This window comes from Cupressus sempervirens, chromosome 5, assembly GCF_028749045.1.
Source record: "Cupressus sempervirens isolate cs-2001-9-10 chromosome 5, ASM2874904v1, whole genome shotgun sequence".
NCBI lineage: Eukaryota > Viridiplantae > Streptophyta > Pinopsida > Cupressales > Cupressaceae > Cupressus > Cupressus sempervirens.
Window position 1 is genome coordinate 408,256,035 of NC_143122.1, and position 19,688 is coordinate 408,275,722.

Sequence of the window (19,688 nt, forward strand, 5' to 3'; positions counted from 1 at the left end):
GGTACATGGAGACTACATTTATTATTGTCTTTGGCATAACATTTCAAAGAGGGAGAGTTTTATGTCATATGTCAAAGAAATTTTGGTGAATTTTTGAGATGTCAAAGAGGGAGAATTTGACATATCAAAAATTTTGAGTTAATATCAAAGAGAGATTTTGCTATTAGAAGGCGATATTTTAGTCATTACAATTAGAGATTGATGACAGAAGGGGTTCACACTCATAGAGGGAGTTCTCATGAATGAGAATTAGATTGAAATTAAGGATATTATCCTTACTTCTATTTTTCTCTAAAATTTCTATGTATCATGACATGTTGTGTTACCATCAATGCCAAAGAGATAGATTGTTGGATACAATCATTCAATTTTATGTTGTTTTTGATGTTACATAAATGTAAAGTATATATCAAGCAATCAATGTATGTCGAGCTCACTTGGGAGTCAAAGGAAGTTCTAGTGTATAATGAGCATTTCAATGTTAACCAAGTTTAGAGATTGTGTCTACTAAGCTCACTCAGCCACCTAAGGAAAGTTTGCATGGAACCACTGTTAACTGAGTTCACCTGGTTACCAAAGAAAAGTTGGCATGGAATGAGTGTTAATCAATTTCACTCGGTTACCAAAGGAAGTCTAAAGGAAAGTCATTTTTGAGTTAGTTTTGACTGAGTTGGGTTAGCTAACGAAGGATTTTCTTGTATTAGTATATTTGATCTAACTGTTTTGTTGGTTAGTTCTAGTTGACTCATAGGATGAATATAATTTGTTTAAAATTGTATTCAAGCCAATTTTCCAAGGTAAAACATATAAATATAAGGTCAAGTTGAGGATTTTATTGAGAAAAAGCATGGGATTGAAGAGATAAATCAAGGAGATATTAGCATATCCAAGTTGACCAAGCTACAAAGAACATTATGATCAAGGAGGATCAAGTATCTAAGCCAAAACATAGATCTAAAATTAGCAAAGATAGTTGCATCAAAAATTTGGTCAAGTCATTGCTACTCTCTGATAATTGTAGTGGTGAATCAAATCTCCTAATAGAATTACCTTAATAGTTATTTTCCAAATTCCCTAACAAGGTGGCATTTATAGTTTGAAGTGTATAAATACCTCTAACAAGGCCACTCCTGATAGGGTGATCTAAATCTTTTAATAGGGTCACACCTTACAGTTTATTTTGTAACCTTTAATAGGATTAGCTCCTAACAAGGATCACTTCAGAAAAGTGAATAACAATAACTAGTTCTAATTGGTGGTTTTTCAAAAATTGGATTTCCACATTAAATCTTGGTGTCTCTTGTGTTCATGTTATTTCCTTCATGATTCTACAACTAACTTAATTAAGGTTAATCACACTGAACATCTTAAGAAGCAATTATTTAGTGTTTTTTGAGTGATAGTAATTCTTAGTGTTAACCGAGTTACAACAATATTTTAGTTTCAATAGAGTTTGGTTTTGAATTGTATTCACATCTTAAGGGATCTTTGATTTTTTTAGTGGTAACTAATTCACCCCTCCCCTCTCAGTTACTCCTCTTATATTTCAAAAAGTCCTCATCTAGGTATTTTTGTTTGATACCTTTTTGTAACTATCTATCTTCTTCTTGTAGACAATCAAATCTTAGTCAATCTAGCTTTGGAAGTTTTGGAAGTTGTAGGTGAATTAGTAATTTACAAACTTTAGTCTCCAACTAGATATTATTTGTTACTTTAAACCATACATAACAAAGTAATAAAGTAATGTTGAACAATAACAATAACCATGCACAAAGATAACTCATAACACCATATTTTGTTAACTAGGGAAACCCTAGCCAAGGGAAAACCCCGATGGAGGTGATACTCACTAGATAATATACCGATATATAAGTTCCTTATTAGAGGATGGACCCTTTTAGGTTTTAGTGAGAAATTTTAGTATAGAGAGTCCCTGTTGGGAGACTTTTAATCCCTATTAGCAGATTCCAACCCTATTAGGAGTTGTAGTATAGTAAATGATCCCACCACCCAAACATGCACTTCCAATTACAAGAAGAGCTCACTGCTCAAAAAATTAACCAAACTTCTAGAATATAGATTCTTTCTCAGTTCAATCTTAGATCACAATTGAATTCACAAGATGTCCCTTGCATAAATACCATGCCTTTAAAAAACTTACTACTAGGTCAGGTAAGACCATAATTCAATTTTCCAACTTAGAGTAAACATCTAGGATGTTGAACCTAATTAGACAAGTAATTATTGTGTAAACAAAATAATTCCTTTCCTTTAATTCTATTGTCCTATTTCATTGGTAAACCATAAATATCACTTTTTTGTATAGTCTCTACTAACTTCCAAGATTATACACATCATCATCAACATGTATACTATCTCCATCTAACTTCACTAGTCATAATATAACATTAGCAATAAGTTACATACAAAACAATACAGTGTTGTATACCAAATTCATACTTAGACAATTTTTTGTGTACCAAAACCTAAGTATCTTAATTTTTCATGTTTCCTATAAGCATGTACATCACGTCTTGCCATAAATGACAACAATTAAATATCTTCATCAGCCAATTGTCATCAATCTCCCCCTTTGGCATTAATGGCAACAAAATAGGGAAAATTGGCTAAGTATCAAAAACTTAAAATAAATAACACATTAATATTACATCTATTACAACTTGTCCATATTACATATGCTCCCCCTTACAATATGATTTCATACTTTACAATTGTATCTTCTCTTTACCTGATTTATAATTTTCTTATGTACTTCTCCTCCTATGACATCAATGGCAAAGGTTAAAATGTCAAAAATTGTTGTCAAAAAAATGTTATTCTTCTGCCTTAAGTTGATAGTATCTTCATGCAATCAGAAAAACTTTCCTTAAGATTGTTCATACCTTTAGTCCATGTATCTTTGGTTGATTCAGCAGAGGTGAGAATTGCACATAAGGCATATGATACAATCTCAACTGCATTAAGTTGGAGTATAAAAAGTTAGAATAAGTGTAATTTATCTTGACACATTACTCCAACTATTTCTCAACAATAGATATTTTCAAAGCAATAGAATCTCTAAAATCTAATACTCTCTTCAACATTTGGTCCTTTTAAAGTTCTAGTTTCCTAATATCACAATGAATACTAGCCGCTTGTCCTTCAAAATCATCAATTTTACTAGAAGGATGTTCTAACTAGCTAGATAGAGCTTCTAGCTCACTCATCTTTCCTTCAATCTGACTATTAATATCCTTAGTCAACTTGTTAGATATGATACACTTAATGTACAATACCTTGTCATCCTGGTGACACTTATGAGTATCCTTGATACAAATATTGAGGCTTATCAAATCATTCTTAATGTTTTGAAAAATGGTGCTAAACAAGTTAGCATCACATGAGATTTGTGTTTTTGATTCTACAACATTCAACAGATTCACAAATTCCTCATCAAAATACTTTAGCACTACATGTGCCCTTTATTTAGGATCTACCTCTATATGTTACACTACCAGAGTACTATGTAATCTATCAGTAACCTCCATCAAGGTTCTCTATAGGACCTCCATTATCCTATTCTTTTTAATAAGCTTTGACAAAGATGAGATTAAATCAGTTTCATCATCATCATTAGTTGGCAGGCTAGCAAGAGAAAGCAAAGTAGATGAACTAGAAGGTTTAGTGTCATCTTCCCTTTGCTTCCTTTCAGCTACCTCTTTGACTCTTCTCTCTTCTTCCTCTTTCTCTTCTCTTTCCTTTCTTTCTTTTTCTCTCTTCTCTTCCTCCTCTAATCTCTTCTTCTTGTCTTCCTCTATTTTCCCTTTCATTTCTTTTTCAACTAATCTTTTCTTTTCTTCTCATCTTCAAACATTTTTTTCATGTTCTCTTCTATTTTCCTTTCCTCTTCCTCTAATAACCTCTTCTCTTCTTCAATTTTCTTCAATTGATCATCAATATCTTTGATGTGAGGTTCATTCTATTTGGAACTCTCAAATAGGTTTGTATCATCAATGTTGATGGTAACATTGGTCTAATCTATCTACATTATGTCATTGCTCACTGACACTCTTGAGGCTTTGGGTGTTCATGAGGATGTTGCCCTGGACTTTGTCAGCATCTGATTTATAGCTATTTCGATTTCCCTTCTTAACTTATCTTTCTCACCCATGATAAATAGAAATGGTCTTACTGTGTTCCTCAAGTAAGGTGCTAGATTGTTCAACAATCTCTTGATTTCTTCTTCATCATCAATATTGCATATTTTTCTTAGCATAGACTTCTAAAGCTCAAAGTCCTCTCGAGTTAGTGCCTTCTTCTCAATAAGTCTATTATAGATTTTCTAGTTTAACATGCCTTCAATATTCTTGAGTTTCAAATTGTTAGCTATAATTTATCTCACAGTAGAGATATCAATCTAATATTTCTCAAAATTGTTATACAAATCATTAAAAAAATTCATCTAAACAAAGTTGCCTTCATTAGCAATAGCTAAGTTTATCATCTCTATCTTTAGCTTCTAGGGTTGCCAAGGTTTTCCTACTAATTTCTTAGAATTAGTCACCTTCTCTATATGTTTAACTTCATGTTCTTCTTCTTCTTCACTAGACTCAACAATTGTCTACAATGTCTTTTGTCTTTTTCCTAGTTCAGCGGCTTGTGTTGGAGTTGATGAAATCCAACTTCGAAGGTGCCCAAGATCACCTGCATGTGAAAACTTGTCAAAGAGGAGCAAGGAAGGAAGAGCGTGGAGCTAGGGAAAAACCCTAAATGGACATGAGAGACAACAAGTATGCAAACACAAAAAAATATGTATTTACAATGAGAATATGATGATGTAAATACAAAGAGGGAGAGGCCACTTATAAAGGCCTTATAGAATCTCCTAGAACAAGCTAGAAGACACTAGGAGATAAGTGTGACAACTAAGAATACATCCACATTAGGTGGAAAGTCCTCAAACAAGGTGAGAGGATAAGTATGACTTAGGAGAGAACAAAATCCTGTATTGTCAACAACTTATAACAAACTCCTAGACTACAACTAATAAATAAAATGCATTTACCTAAGTAAGCTTAAGTAAATAGAATAAATAATTAGTAAATTAATTATTTACTCTAACAACCCCCCTTAAGTGCAACTTAGGGAAATGCCTTAAGCTCACAAACTAAGAAATGTAGAATGCACAATGGGTCCCAGCAACAAGGCCATGTTAGGTACCCATGTACAATGCAAAAGATGCAACCTCTAAAAATGGGGAAAGAGAGAAAACTATGTGGGAAAAACTCTCCCCCAAAAAGAGGTGAAAAAACAACATATTGAAAAAAACATGAAGTGAAGGAAGGATGGCCTCAACCAATCCCCCTAAGGACAACTTTCCTAACCCCAAGCATTGACCATAGTTGAAGAAAGCAAGGCAACGCAAAAGGCTTAGTGAAGATGTCTGCAACCTGACCGGTATTAGGAATGTACTCCAATGAAATAACACCATCCTAGATCAATTGTTGAATGAAGTGCATATGCAACTCAATGTGCTTGGTATGCTGATGTTCCATCGAGTTGTGAGAAATGTGGATGGCACTTTGATTATCGCACCACAAAATAGTGGGATGATCAGGAGGAAATCCAAACTCAATCATCAATTGACGAAGCCATAAAGCCTCTTGACTAGCAAGAACTACAGCCCTGTACTTAGCCTATGTAGATGAAAGTGCTCAAGCATGCTACTTCTTGCACGACCATGTGATGGGACCGGAGCCAAGGAAAAACATAAAGCCAGAAGTAGACTTCCAATCATCAACATCATCAGCCCAATCTGAGTCAATGTAGCCAACAATGTGTGGAATCTCCATAGTGTAATGAATTCCATACATAAGTGTGCTCTAAATGTAGTGCAGAATATGCCCGAAAGCTTGCCAATGACTCTCATGAGGGTCTTGAGAAAACTAAGAGACTAGGCCAACTATAAAAGAATGATCAGGGTGAGTGTGTGTTAGGTATAATAGGCTGCTAACCAACTATAAATACAAAGTAGCATCCATTATAGATGAGGAGTAGAATGTAGACAACTGCCTTACAAACTCAAAATGAGTCGAAGGCATTAGACTTGTACTTAAGAAAGTACACCCATGTGTGTCTAGAGAAGTCATCAATGAATGTAAGCACATATATAGCACCTGAAAATGAAGGAGTAGGGAAAGAGGAAGAATAGAACCCTTTGGGGGATGGAAAATTGCATGATTCAATCTAGGTCCATAGATTTATGTTTTTGGGCAGAGGGAGTCAATTGTGCCAACTACATTCAGAATCAAATGCCTCACAAGGCACTTCAACATATGACTCCTGAGGAGGCTTTGTCCCATGTCAAGCCTAATGTATCATCATTCAGAGTTTTTGGGAGTATGGCATATGCATTTGTACTTGATGCTTAGAGGAAAGCAATGGAACAAAAGAGCTGAACACTAATTTTTGTTGGCTACTACAAGGATGTAAAGGTTTACAGGTTATTTGATCCTAATTCCAGAGAGGTCCTATTTCGACAGGATGTCCAATTTGATGAGAGCCCTCCTGTAGTACATTCATCACCTCTAGAGACTCCTCCAGCTCCCACTACTCCCTCTCCATGTCCACTTTGTTTTACAGATGATGAGGATGACTATCATGGTGATCTTGATATAGCTCCACCACAGGATCCTCCCTAGATGCCTAAATGGGCTCGAGCTATTGTTGCGGTTGTAGGATCTCTAGCTAGTGACCCATCCACATCTCGTCACACCTATTCTCACACTGCGGGTTCTAGTCTACTTAGTCACGCTATTAGTACTGATCCTCAAACATTTGTGAAGGTGACAGGACATTCAGAATGGGACAGTGCAATGGAGGAGGAATATTCTTCTTTCATGAAGAACCACACATGGGATCTTTGTTCTCTTCCTAAGGGGAGAAAACTAGTGTATTGTAAGTGGATTTATCACACTAAGTATGCTGCTGATGGTTCTATTGATAAGCATAAGGCTCATCTTGTTGCGAAGGGTTTTTTTTAGGTTGAGGGTGTTGATTATTCTAAGACATTTTCCTCTGTCACCAAGATGAATTATATATGCCTTTTCTTATCCCTCACAGCTTCACAGGGATGGTCAGTTTATCAAATGGATGTGAAAAGTGCCTTCCTGCATGGTGATATCACTGAGGAGATTTATATGGAGTATCCTCCAGGTTTTGTGTAGGATCCCACCTTGGTTTTTAGGCTTCGATGTTCATTATATGGTCTCAAACAAGCTCCTAGGGCTTGGTATGAGAAGATGGACTCATTTCTGCTATTTACAGGCTTCACTTGGTACCATTCAGATCCCATAGTGTACATTTAGTGTCTTGGTGATGAGATTCTGATTCTTGTTTTGTATGTTGATGATCTTATCCTTATAGGTAGTTCATCATCCATGCTCTAGGATGTTAAGTGTTCATTGATGGTACAGTTCGAGATGACTGATCTTGGTTTGCTTCACTACTTTCTTGGTCTTCAGATTCATCAATCTTCCATTGGAATTTTTGTGTATTAGCAGAAGTATGCTCTTGACATGCTTCATCACTTTCACATGCCTGATTATAAGGCTTCTCCTACACCATTTTAGTCAGGTGTTACTTTTTCTACCTCCTGCTCTGCATCTACAGTGGATGCTACTTTTTATCGGTAGTTGGTTGGCAGCCTATTGTACCTGACACACACTCGCCTTGATCTTTCTTTTATAGTTGGCCTAGTCTCTTGGTTTTCTCAAGACCCTCATGAGAGTCATTGGCAAGCTGCCAGGTATATTCTAAGCTACATTCAGGGCACACTTATGTATGGAATTCATTACACTATGGGAACTCCACACATTGTTGGCTACACTAACTCAGATTGGGTCGATGATGTTGATGATCGAAAGTCTACTTCTAGCTTTTTGTTTTTCCTTGGATCCAGTCCCATGACATGGTCATGTAAGAACTAGCATGCTCGAGCACTTTCATCTATAGAGGTTGAGTACAGGGGCATAGTTCTTGCTAGTCAAGAGGCTTTATGGCTTCGTCAATTGATGTCTGAGTTTGGATTTCCTCTTGATCATCCCACTATTTTGTGGTGCAATAATCAAAGTGCCATCTACATTTCATGCAACCCAGTGGAACATTAGTGTACCAAGCACATTGAGTTGCATATGCATTTCACCTGTCAGTTGATCTAGGATGGTGTTATTGCATTGGAGTACATTCCTACTATTGTTCAGGTTGCAGACATCTTCACTAAGCTTTTTGCATCACCCCGCTTTCTTTAGCTATGGTCAATGCTTGGGGTTATGGAAGTTGTCCTTAGGGGGATTGGTTGAGGCCATCCTTCCCTCACTTCATATTTTTTTTTAGCATTTGTTTTTACCTCTTTTTGGGGGAGAGTTTTTCCCATGTGGTTTTCTCTCTTGCCCCATTTTACTGAGGTTGCATTTAGTTGCATTGTACTTGGGTACCTAAAATGGCCTCGTTGTCGAGACCCATTTTGCATTTAGTTGCATTGTACTTGGGTACCTTCAATTTTTTGGCCATAACTTGAGCATACAGAGGTATTTTTCCGATATGAAAGAAGTACTAGAAAGTTGGTTCCAAGATGAAGACATTGGTGAAGGTATTTTTAGGTTTTGATTCATTTTCATTTCCCATTTTTTAAGTTAAAGTCCAAAGTTCTATTTTTGAATCTAGCAAGCTTATCTTTTTCATCCCATGTCAATTTTTTGAAAATTTTATATTTTTGGAAAGCTAGTTTTGTCACCTTTTCAGAAATGTGGTCTTTTTGTTTAGTTTTTTGCCCATGCTCTTTCTATCATATTTTTAACATTTTTTCTATATGGTGGATATCTTGAGTGTTTTAGGCCCAAGGATCATTTTCCTGGCATAGTTTCCTTTATTTTGGGTTGTACTATTTTTTGTTATAGCTTGTTTTTAGTTTTGATCATTGTAGCTATCATTTTGAAGAAATTTTATGTATTGCACTGAGATAAAGTGTCACTTTTGCATTTTGGGGGTCATGAACGTTGTTTTGAGTCAGTTGTACATGCACTATTTTCATAAAGCACAATGGGGGGTATAGTTGTTTGTTGTTTTAGGCATTCTCCCTTTGTCAAGTGAGTGTCCCTTCCACAACATTAGCCCTATGTTGCGTCAATGTGACCATGTCTTTATGGGTGTTTCTACCTCTTCCTCTCTCGTCGTTCTTGGTTCGTTTGCAGGAGACTTTGGCCCATCTTATCAATTTCCTATTATCACACCCCATCTACATTAAGGGGGGTTATTTTTTTGTTCTAATGCATCCTTGGTCAAATGGTTCATTAGTGTGAACTATGTATTTAGTGGTTGATCTTATACACAAGGCGATTGCAGTGGCTGGATACCTATGCATTTTGGTGAGATGGATCATCTACCATATAGACATGCTCAGTTCATGCCTTCTTCTTCCATGTAGGTTCTTTAGATTAGCAGTTTGGCAGATTTTGCGGCTTCTTCATGCTTCAACGATGCTCTTCTTGATCACTTCCTTGTTCCTAGTTTTAGGGGAAATTCCAATTTATGCCACTTTAAATGCTTTGTACGGGCTCATCTGAACACATAATCAAGTTCCATTTTTTTTTAAAGTACTTTTTTTTTTGTCTACTTTCCATATTTCCAATTAGATTAAAGGTGTTTGTACCTCTTTCCCTCTCTCATCATTCTTGGTTCATTTGCAAGAGATTTTTAGCCCACCTTCTCAGTTGCCTGTAATCTCACCCTATCTACATTAAGGGGGGGTTATGTTGTTGTTCTAATGCATCCATGGTTTGATGGTTCGATAGTGTGAACTATGTATTTAGTGGTTGATCCTATATACAAGGTGATTGCAATGGTTGGCTACCTATGCATTTCAGTGAGATGGATCATCTACCATATGGACATGCTCAGTTCGTGCCTTCTTCTTCCATGGAAGTTTCTCAGATCAGTACTTTTCTTCTTAATGTCAAATTTTTGTAGCTTCTTCATGATTCAATGATGCTCTTCATGATCACTCCTTATTCCTATTTTAGGGGACATTCCCCTAGTTAGAGGCTTCTTCAGTTCTTCACTAGGTTTACCTCTTTTTGGGGGAGGGTTTTTCCCACATGGTTTTCTCTCTTTTCCCATTTTTAGAGGTTACATTTTTGTTGCATTTGTACATGGGTACCTAAAATGGTCTTGTTGCCAGGACCCATTTTGCATTCTGCATTTCTTAGTTTTGTGAGCTTAAGGCATTTTCCTAAGTTTCACTTAAGGGGGGGTGTTAGAGTAAATAATTGATTTATTAATTATTTATTCTATTTACTTAAGCTTACTTAGGTAAATTCATTCATTAATTAGTTGCAGCCTAGAATTTTGTTATGAGTTGTTGACAATACGGGATTTTGATCTCTCTTAAGTCATACTTATCATCTCACATTGTTCGAGGACTTTCCACCTTATGTGGATCTATGCTTAGTTGTCACACTTATCTCCTAGTGTCTTCTAGCTTGTTCTAGAAGATTCCTTGAGCTCTTTATATTTGGGCTCCCTCATTGTATTTTCACAATGGGGAAAGAGAGAAAACCACATGGGAAAAACCCTCCCCCCAAAAGAGGTAAGAACCTAGTAAAGAACAGAAGAAGCCTCCAACTAGAGAAATGTCTTCTAAAATAAGAACAAGAAAGTGATCAAGAAAGAGCATCACTGAAGCAAGAAGCCTCAAATCTGCCATCAAAAAGAAAAATTTTGATCCAAAGAACCTCCAAGGAAGAAGAAGGCATGAACTAAGTGTGTCCATATGGTAGATGATCCATCTCACCAAAATGCATAGGTAGCAAGCCACTACAATTGCCTTGTATATAGGATCAACCACTAAATACATAGTTCACACTATCAAACTATTGAACCAAAGATGCATTCGAACAATAGAAAAACCTACCCTTAATGCAGACAAGGTGAGATGATAGGCAACTAAAAAGATGGGTCAACGTCTCCTATAGACGAACCAAGAACAACAAGAGAGGAAGAGGTACAAACACTTATAAAGACAGGATCACAATAACGCTGCATGTTGCTAATGTCATGGAAGGGACACTCACTTGATAAAGGAATAATGCCTAAAATAGCACACAACTATCCCCCCCATGGTGCTTTATGAAAATAGTGCATGTACTACTGACTAAAAATAATGTTCATGAACCTGAAATGCAAAAGCGGCATTTTATCTCAGTGTGATACATAAAAGTGCTTCAAAGTGATAGCTAGAATGATCAAAACCAAAAACAAGCTAATACAAAACATAGTATAGCCCAAAACAAAAGAAACATGCCAGGAAAATGATCCTCAGGCCTAAAACACTCAAGATATCCATCATATAGTAAAAATACCAAAAATATGATAGAAAGAACATGGCCCAAAATCTAAATAAAAGGACCACATTTTTAAAAAGGTGACTAAACCAGCTTTCCAAAAATATAAAGTTTTCAAAAAATTGACATAGGACGCAAAAGATATGCAAGCCAAAGTCAAAAATAGAACTTTATAATTAAACTAAAAAAATAGGGAGCAAAAATGCATCAAAACTTAAAAATATCTACACCAATGTCTTCGTCTTAGTACTAGCTTTTCGGTGCTTCTTTCAGATCGGAAAATACCTCTGTATACTCAAGTTATGGCAAAAAAATTGAAGATAGGTCAAAAAGGACCTTGGAGAGTGCACGAAGAATGTGTTGATGTAGTGCTGATGTCATGTTGATGTCAGCATTAAGGGGGGTGGGGGGCGGTTATGCTGTTGTTCTAATGCATCTGTGGTTCAATGGTTCATTAGTGTGAGCTATGTATTCAGTGGTCGATCCTGTATACAAGGCGATTACACTGGCTGGCTACCTATGCATTTCGGTGAGATGGATCATCTACCATATAGTCATGCTCGGTTCCTGCCTTCTTCTTCCATGGAGGTTCTTTAGATCAACAATTTGGTAGATTTTGTGACTTCTTCATAGTTATCATAGTTATCCAACTCAAAAGCTATCAATCTTCCCAATAGAGCATCCAGATTTATCTTATTATTTGGATCACATCTCATCTCTTGAATAGAAGAAAATCTAATTGCATAGATAAGAAGAATGGTTTTGAGTACCTTTCTTACAACTAGTTTGTCATCAATGTCTCCTTTAGATACTTTTCTTGCACTCACACTTGCTTTGATTCACTCAACATATTTTGTAATGTTCTCATCTTCTCTCATCTTCTTTTGATCAAACTAGCCTCTAAGAATTTTTTCTTTGGCTCTCCTTACATTTTCATTAGCTCCATAGATGTCTTTCAATTTGGTCCACATTTCATGAGTAGTAGTGTAACTTTTGACCTCATCAAATTCAGCATAATTAAGAGTAGAAGCAATGTCAATCATCATGATGTTATGATTAAATTCTTTTCAGTAATCTCTTTAACTATCAATGTTCCAATAGGGATCTTGTATTCATTATCAAGATATTTATAGCCTAAATCATTGATAGTTTCCAAGTGTAACATCATAAGTCCTTGTCATGCTGCAAATTTGTCTCTATTCAACTTGGGAATCCCTCTTCTATAAGACATCCTAATCTTTAGCTTAGGTCCTTGAAACTTCTTTGCAAGCACAAAAATCTCTAATACCAATCGTTGGAAATATAAGAGGAGTAACTGAGAGGGGAGGGTTGAATCATTTACCACAAAAATAAATCCTAGATCCCTTAGACGTCGATACAAATCAAAACATAAATTTTAAATAAACTATTACTCGGCAAACACATAGGCACTCAGTTAACACCAACAAATACTATAGCTCGACAAGTACTGAGAATCAATTATAACTTGGAAATAAATGAATATACTAATCTTAATGTGATTAACCTTAAATTTAACTTAGTTTTATACACATAAAATAAATAGCATGAACACAAGTAACACCAAGATTTAACGTGGAAACCCAATTTGGGAAAAACCACCAATTGCAACTAGTTGTTATTTTCACTCTTCTGAAGTGACACCTATTTGGAGCTAACCTTGTCAAAGGTTAAAAAATACACCGTTAGGTGTGACCCTATTAGAGGATTTAATCAGCCTATTAGGACTAGCCTTGTTAGAGGTCTTTAAACACTTCAATCTTGAAATGCCACCTTGTTAGAGGATTTACAAATAGTTTTTAAGCCAACACTGTTAAGAGATTTAGATCACTACCACAATGGTTAGAAAGTAATAGGGAGATGACTTGATTTTTAATGCAACTAAATTGCTAATTACAAATATCAATTCTAGCTTGTATACTTGATCCTTCTCAATCAAATGTATCTTTGTAGTTCGACAAGGATATTCTTCTTATCCTTCAAATTATCTTCCTCTTTGCATCTTTGCATCTTCAATTACTTGCACACATTCAATCCTCAACTTGACCTTATATTTATATCTTACACATTATCAAGTCAACTTGAATACATCTTAGAATACTTAATATTCATCTTCTCAGTTGGCTAGAATCAACTAACAAATTTATTTAACTCAATATGCCAAAACAAGAAAATCTTTCATTATCCGACCTTGCTCAATAAACACTAACTAAAATAGATTTTACTTCCTTAACCAAGTGAGCTTAGTTAACACTAGTTTTCATTCCAACTTGCTTTGTCTCTCGAGTGAACTCAGTGGACACTACCTTTTGTGAATTCTCCTTGGTAATCAAGTGAGATCGGTTAACAATCATTACCTTCCAACTCTCCTTTATCTCCCAAGTGAACTCAGTAGCCACTAACTTGTAAACTTAGCATACACAGGAATGCTTGATAGACATAGGGAATTGTCTTCATCGCTCGAGTGAGCTTGACATACACTGAATGAAAATGATATGAAATTTTGTGTAACATCAAAGATAATACAAAATTAACCAATTGTTTTCAACGAGAAGAAGGGGAACAAAATATGGCTAGATCCATTGAATCTATTGAATCTAATCATAACCCTAAGATTCATAGTTATGCTTAAGTAGAAAAAGATCTAAGCTACCTATTTAAGGAGACATATGATAAGGTTTATGTTAGTTGTTGGACAAGAATTTGTGGACAAGAGGATGGAATACTTGAAAAGGAGAAGCATGAATTTTGTGATGTGAGAGATTTCTTGAAGAGTTGCCAAGAAGATTTGAGTTGTTGAGAGTGATGAGGTCTAGTCAATAAACCAAAACTTAGCTGAATGTAGATCTAAATTTGCAAAGTGAGTTGAGGGAAAATGAACCAAGTTGTGGTGCCAAAAAGATGACACACATCTTTTTATAAAAAAAAATTCAATAGTGCATGCACGATTTTTAAATCTATTATTTATGGGCTACAACTTGCAACCCATCTCATTTTATTTGTTTCCTCTTTCTAGTTGCCTTCTTTTCCCCTAACAATGGGCACAAATTTTGTAGAAGGTCCAATATTTTCTCTCTCTCCTCAAAATTCCTCCTTCTCACTAGAGATCAAGATCAAGATCATCAAGTATGTTTTCTACTCTTGTTTTTGCATTGTTTTGTATATTTTTTAAGTTTTGCTTCAAGTTTGTTTATTTATTTAAAATGCAATAGAATTCTTATCAGGAAATTTGAATAATCAAACACCAAATCCCTAGCCCGATCAACAAAATCAAAATGAAAGCCCTCCACAAGATCTAAATGAAAACCCTTGTGAGGAAGAGCAAGAACCTCCACAACCTCCACTGATTGAAAGACCTCCTCCTAGCACCCAAGAAAATATAATGAATGAAATAGAAAGAGGAAAAAATGAATTTGAAGCAATCATTGGTAGGTTAAAAGCTTATGGGAAAACTAATCCTATGAGAGCATAATTGGCATCCTCCCTTGAGTCCATTATGAGCCATGTAGCTTTTGTTAGTGGTCAGTCGTATATTTGTAATGTTAAGAGAGAATAACAAACAAAATATTATGAAAACAAATTATCCTATAAAGATATTAAGAAAAGGACATAATCAAAGGTGATAAATGTGCATTTTTTAAAAAGATAGGAGAACAAGACATTGTTAAAACTATAACTAAACGGTTCCTCATCCATTGCCGCATCCATGATGATATTAGAAATAACTTTTGGAATAGATGGTGGATAGTCTTTGATGCCCCTCCCTACAATAATCATGAGGTTCCAATATATTTCTTAAAGAAATTGTATTGTGAATTTGTCCTCAGAGAGATCCCTAATTATTTTTACATGTTAGATTCTTAGCATAGAGGTGGGGGGTCATCATTTGAGAGGTTGAGGGCACATTGTGACACTAATGCAGATAGGACACCTATTATCAAGCCACATAGTGTGCATGTCATTATTCCTTCAGTTATGAAGGAACATGTAGAGACCAATACTCTAGGGACTATTAATGCTTTGACACAAACCCTCATTCATTGTGCCAGTCCATTGGTTGAGGAGGAGCCTTCTTTGCATCACAGTCACATGTGCATGTCATGTGGATCCTTATGCACATTTGGCTATCATGTTGGAGACACTGTGGATGATAGGCTAGTCAGTGATGACTTCCTGAATGAGACATTTGACATTGATACACAAGTAAATTACAATTATACTAAACTAATTTGATTACATTTCATATGTATAATGAATGACTAATAAATTAACATGTCTTGACATTGTTCAAAATTTAGGGTAAGAGTGTTGATGGCCCTAGTATAGATTGCCTAGCCCCATTTTTTATCTCATTGACGAGTCAACAAGTATGTATCAATTTAATCATTTAAACTAATACATATTGTTATTAAGTAATCATATGGAGGATTGAATTTTTTTTTTAATCCATGTGCATTCATACTCTACTCTACCATCAACATTCACAAGGGACTCTGAGCCTAGGCATGATACAAGCTTCATAGAGATACATTTATTTCATGTTAATTTAATTCATTTGATTATATTAAACATGTAAATTTTATTTTATGTTTTTTAGTTAACGTCAGAGACTCCTCCTCATCGTCACCATTCCATTGATCATGGAGTTGCTGCCACGATGGCTAGTTCAAAGCCATTGAGCGAGGTATGAAAGAGTTATCATAGTTTTAGTTGTTACTTATAATAGTTAATATTGAATTTCAAATGGTATTTATAAGTATGATCAAGTGATTATATTGATTGAGTTATTGTAGGGCCTTATTATTCCTGATCATCCACGAGCCTTTGAGGTAGATGTACAGAGTGACTATTTGATGGCAATAAGAAAATAATTAATTTTATGTGTATATGTATTTGATTTCAATGTATAATAATTATTGATTCATATATACTTTGTTTGTATCAACTCCAGTTAGAGAGGAGCCTAAACAAGATGGTGAGCAAGTGTGTGAGGGAGACCCCATCATCCTCATCATCTCCCTCCACGCAATGACCAAACACCTCTAGGGATTTGTTTCCTTCCCTTATTAGGAAGGAGAAGATATAGGGATGGACACATTTATATACATTCGAGAAAATATATATTAGATTTTATGTATATATGACATTTTATATTTGATGCATAACATTATTAGACTTACAACTTTGATGCATTTATTTTTTCATGTATGACATCATTAGTTATCATAATATATATCTTGTTTTTCTTGTATACATTTTAAGTAATTCATATATTTTATTTTAATGTAATTTTCATCCAAAATAAGGGTAGCAATCATTATAATAAGCTTTGATATTATCTTTTGTTATGTGAATAAGGCTATGATATTAATTTGTATTTAGATTTTACAAGTTACGAGTACTTTTGATTATGAGTAACTTATTTGGAGTTTTTGTTGGGATGAGAAAAATGAAACTTGAATTCTTATTATTGTTATGTTATAAATAGTAGTCCACCAATATAATTGAGATGGGGCAGGGGGCTGAATTAGTTATACAAGAATCTAAAACATTTAACCTTCTAAACAATCTTAACAAATCAATCAAAGTAAATTGTAACCATAAAGAAATGCGCATACACAATTATACTAGATATGTTGATTATGGAACCCCTTTATCAAAGGGAAAACCCCAGTGGGAATGATGCCCACAAAATGATGTACTAATATGAGTATTCCTTGTTAGAGGATGAACCCTATTAGAATTCTATTACAATACTTAGTACAAAGAGTCCCTGTTAGGAGACCTTGAATCCTTGTTAGGATATTCCAATCCTGTTAGGAGTTGTAGAAGGCAACTAAAACCACTGTCCAAATAGCTTCAGGATCAGATCAATGAACCCACTTTCCAATTGATCTTGGTACAATTCCTTCTTAAATAATAGATGTGAGATGACCTTTCACTTCTTCCTCTATCCAGTATGTTAGACTTCTTCACCTTCAGATCATGCAATCAGATCTAGAACTTAGTATCCATCAACATTAATCCTGAAGGTCACTTACACGCATTAACAAATCACTCTACTTTCTTGCTTCACAATTCACAATTCCTTTTTACTTCTCAATCTCAATCTTGATATCTAAAACTTGGAAAACATCTTTCCTTTATATCACACTCAATATTAAACCCTTGAGTTGCCTTTACATTTTATCATATGTTAACTAAATCAAATGCACATTTAATTAATGTTGTCAGCTCATAGTTATAGCCAAAATTTCACATGTGCAACTTTTGTACCTACACACTTCTTGGCATCATTAGTGGTTAGTATACTACCTTCAATTAAGTGCATAACCCTTCATTCCAAATACAATGCACTGTATTGATTATACAATAGGAACTATTTTCCTAATGCTCTATTTCCATGCGGTTCTCTATAAATCGTTAATATTTTTTGTACTATGTTGATTTAGGTTTTGCACACTTGCCCATGTGTCCAATACATATTGTAGTATGTGCTAGTAACTGTGCATAAGTAGATACATAATGTAATGTCCTTAATACAAAAAATCATAGTCTACTGCTCTATCAATCTTAACAAACTCGTTACTATGTTGTCATCAATGACAAACACAGTCATAAAAATGTTTTGAAATTCTCCCCTATAGTATCAACATTCATGCTTAGAATTGCCCCCTTTGGCATTGATGACAACATAGATGAAAAACATCTAGTTCCAAGAATACCAATAAGTCTCTTTGTCAATCAGATCTTGCTTCATGCAAATCATTTATTGCAACACTTTGAGCATAAATAATCTATTAGCATACAATAATCTATTAGCATGACCACAAGCCAGTTTGTTGCATTACAACTTTGGATATATCTATGCAAGTGTTTAAAGACATTGTTGCATACCACTTACCTATTACCAAAAGTCCTTGACTGAATTTGTCCATCACATATACTCCTCCATTGAGGAAGTATTAGCACTCAGTCTAGTCTAACAATGGTGTTATATACCTTGGTCTGATGCACTTTTGCATCTTCTATTCTAAACTAGGCAGGGGCATAAGCATACCTCTCAAGTACTCAAATCTATCCTTTGGTAAGCCCTTTGTGAAAATCTATCATATTTTTGTCCTTTGGTCTAGGAACTAATTTCCATGTGTCATTTTTTATTATCTATTGAAGTTCCTCATCAATTACTTTTATCCAATGATCATCTTTGGTTGCTTCTTTGCACTCTTTGGTTCTAGTTGAGATATTAGACATAGTTCTTCATTCATTTTTCTTCTTGTTATTACTTCCTTTTCTTTACTTCCTATTATGTTATCAGTAGGATGCTTTCTTATCAAATTCCTATTTTGGGTAGAGTTGTTGCTTGAACTCTTATTTCAAGTGTTGTGCAAGCTTTGTTCTTCTCTTACTACTTTAGTTTGCACATTATTCTGCAAATCATTGTTAGTTTTGAGAAATAGTTCATTGCCTATGTTGGTCATCCTAGAATAATCATCTCCATCAGAGTTATAATCCATCATCTTTTCCTTAGTGCCAAACTTTTCATCAATTTTAACATTTGTGCACTCTAGTATAGTTTTTGTTCTATAGTTGAAACATCTATAAGCTTTAATTTTTTATGAATAGCCAAGAAACATACCTTCATCACTCCTTGGATCAAACTTACCGATATCATCATCTCTTTTGATGTAACATTTGCTTCCAAATATCCTAAAGTATTTGACTAATGGTGAGTGACCAAACCATAGCTCATAGGGGTTTTTGTCCATACCTTTCCTAATCTGCACTCTATTCAATATGTATACTACTGTATTGACTACTTCTATCTAAATTTTTTTGGGTACATCATTCTCGAATAACATAGTTCTTGCTGCTTCAACAATTGATTTGTTTCTTCTTTAAACAATCCCATTCTGCTAAGGTGTATAGGGTGAAGATAGTTGTCTCTCTTGATACCATGATCTTCACAATAAATATTGAATTCTCTAGAAGTGAATTCTCCTCCTCTATCAGATCTTAGGCTCTTGATTTTAGCTCTAAATTCATTGTCAACTTTATTCTTAAATATCTTGAATTTCTCAAATGCCTCTTCTTTTCTTTAAGAAAAGCTACCCACATCATTCTAGTAAAATCATAAAAAATAAAATCATAAAGTACCTTTCTCCATAGAATCCTCTTGTTCTTGCAGGACTACTCAGATATGTATGAAACAATTCTAGCTTTTGTGTAGTATAAAATTGCTTGCTAGGAAATGAGACTCTTTTCTGCTTA